The sequence below is a fragment of the Argentina anserina genome, chromosome 7 (assembly GCF_933775445.1).
Source record: "Argentina anserina chromosome 7, drPotAnse1.1, whole genome shotgun sequence".
Taxonomy (NCBI): Eukaryota; Viridiplantae; Streptophyta; class Magnoliopsida; order Rosales; family Rosaceae; genus Argentina; species Argentina anserina.
The window spans coordinates 16,445,703-16,448,623 of record NC_065878.1 but is presented as its reverse complement, the minus strand read 5'-3'; positions in this window follow the sequence as shown (position 1 = coordinate 16,448,623).

Genomic DNA, 2,921 nt, shown 5'->3' with positions numbered 1-2,921 from the left:
CTAATTATAAAAAAAATCAGTTATTTTATATTAAAATTATAAAATAGTTAACAAAATTTAAAGAAATTATAAAATAGTCAGTTTTTCAATATTTTTATGACCGTTATATCCTTTTTTCTAACTATCATGTAACTGAATTTGACGACAAACACCAAAGCTTTCTATTCTGAATTTAGAAAACCTCCCACACCTTTTGATCCTCTCATCCGCCGACTGTACCAGCTTAACCTCCCCGCCGTCGTCGCCGTTGCCACCGTCGTTTTTGCTCGTTCATTCTGACAGTTCTAACTTCCTCAAAGTTCGGTTACTCTCCTGCAAGCTTCGCTCTGACCGCCGTCACTCTCTTTTCATTTTGATATGTTCTAGCTTCCTCCAAGTTCGTTGCTCTCGTGCAAGCTTCGCCGTCGCCGCCGCAGCCGTCAATTCAGGTTAGTTTCGGCGCAATTTGATTTGATTTTTAGAGAACTAATTTGTTTCAATTCAATTCTTATTCATGCTGTTAGTTATGCTTCCTTCGTTTAATTTTCGCGTTCTGATCATGCATCTTGTTTTTGTATTTCAATTCCAATTCGAGCTTGCTACTGGATTTTGGTTATGATTTTTCTTGCTTGCAAATTGATTTAGTTTTTGATGTTGTTGTTACTCGTTTTGGTTTTTGCTGATCTTTTCTTCATGAATGCTTCAATGTACTGGTTTAGATTGATCTATGACTTTTCATATTCAAGATTGTTTGAGTTATATCACGATGTTTTTGTGATTTTGAATTGTGTATTTTCCATTATATGTCTGTTTGTCACACAATCTGTCACACACCCTGTCACACATCATGTCACACCGCCTGAAAACACCTCCTTTCACACCAGCTATCACACCTCCTATCACACCACCTGTCACACTTCTTGTCACCTTCATGTCACACCTCCTGTCACACTTCCTGTCACATTACCTGTTTTACTTTCTTGCAGGTCACAATGCAGTCTGTTTATACATGAAAGCTTTCATATTGTGGCAAATGAGCATCGATTTTATTTTCGAATAACTGCAACTTTTTCGATATTTGTGAGCGAGTGAGAGGTAGATTTCCAAATCTCAATAGAATGAACTTGAAGCTGCATTTTAGAGTTCATCCTAATATTATTGAATATCAGTTGGAAAATGATATTGATATGATGATGATGTTTCGAATGATGGCACGTCATGCCTCAGATTTTGTAGATATTGATATTCTTTCTATTGATATGGGTGTTTCCAGGTCAGAAAGTATCGTAAGTGATAATATTAGTGACAATAATAGTGTTTTCTTCGAAGAGAACCAGTTTTTGGGTTGCTACAAGCGGGAGGATCCGAAAACATATCGGAGTCAAGAATGGGGTACACTTATTCGTTCTGTTGATCAAAATTTTGAGGGTGGGGTAGATGATTTTCGATTAAAACTTCGCATGTATGTGGTTGAGTTGGGGTTTGAAATTGATTGGGTGAGGAACAATAAGCAAATTGTTGTAGCTTGTTGCAGCAAGAAGTTGTCAGATGGTTGTGACTGGCTTGTGAATGCATCCTTGTGCATGTACTACTGTTGCTGATTTTTATTACTTTTTATGCATTTTCATTCAGTGTGATAGTCACACTACCTATCACATTGTCACTACCCATGTCACATATTTTGTATCACCTATTGTCAAACTACTTATCACACCTCATGTCACATATGTTGTCCCGACTTTATGTTACTCCATTATTCACATTATCCGTCACACATTCTGTCACACCCTCTGTCACACGGCCTGTCACACCGTCTGTCACATGGCTTGTCACAACCTCTGTCACACGGCCTGTCACAAACGCTGTCACACCTCCTGTCATACGTTTGTCACACATCCTGTCACACCTGCTTTCACACCACCTGTCACACTTTTTTAACACCTAGTGTCACACTATCAATTTTTTTTCTTTATAATTTTGCAGGCATAACAATTTTTTTTGTATTACGAAGTTGGTCAACGAGCACAAGTGTCGTGGTGTTGTACGTCTTCAGAAGAGTAGCATGATAGGATCAAAGATAATAAAATCACTTATGCTTGACAAGCTTCGTGCTGATCCTAATAAGTCAGCTCTTGATATATCCAAGGAGTGGAAGACTGATTATGAATTGGATGTGTCGTATCATAAAGCTTGGTATGGCAAAGAACTTGCTATGGAGGCTGTAATAGGTAATGAAGCCGAATCTTATGCCCAGTTGCACTGGTTTTGTAAACAGACCGTTACTGCAACCCGGAATCTGAAATCAATGTGGAGATTTACAGCGAATCAAAACGGTTTTCGGCGTATGTTTGTTTCGTATTCAGCTTGGATGAAGGGTTTTCAAGCTTGCCGACCTCTTCTATTTATTGATGCGACATTCATCACCAACAAATACTAAGGTCAACTTCTTGCTGCAACTTCCAAAGATGGAAATAGTGGTACTTTCTCTATCTTTTATTTTTCTTTGACTGTTACTGGTAGGTGACAGGTAGTGTGATTGTTTTCGACTATTTTTGTTTTTCAGGTATGTATCCGGTAGCTTATGCCATTGTTGATGCAGAATCTGAGAGTAACTGGAGATTCTTCCTTGAGTTTTTGTCTCTTCAGCTATCGAAGTACTCCTCACGTGAGGTCACATTTATTTCAGATTGAAATACCCGCCTTCTTGGTGCATATCCAAAAGTCTTTCCTCAAAATCCTTTAGGATTCTGTTTCAGGCACCTTCTTGCTAATTTGGAAGGCCATTATACCGCCAATGCCTACCTCAAGCATAGGATTTCTAATTTGTTTATGCAATGTGCTTATTCTCGCACAATTGATGCATATGAAAAAAATATGGAAGCGTTGCTCGCAGAAGGTGGCTCACCAATTGAGGACTTTTTGGAAGATCTTCCAAATGAGAG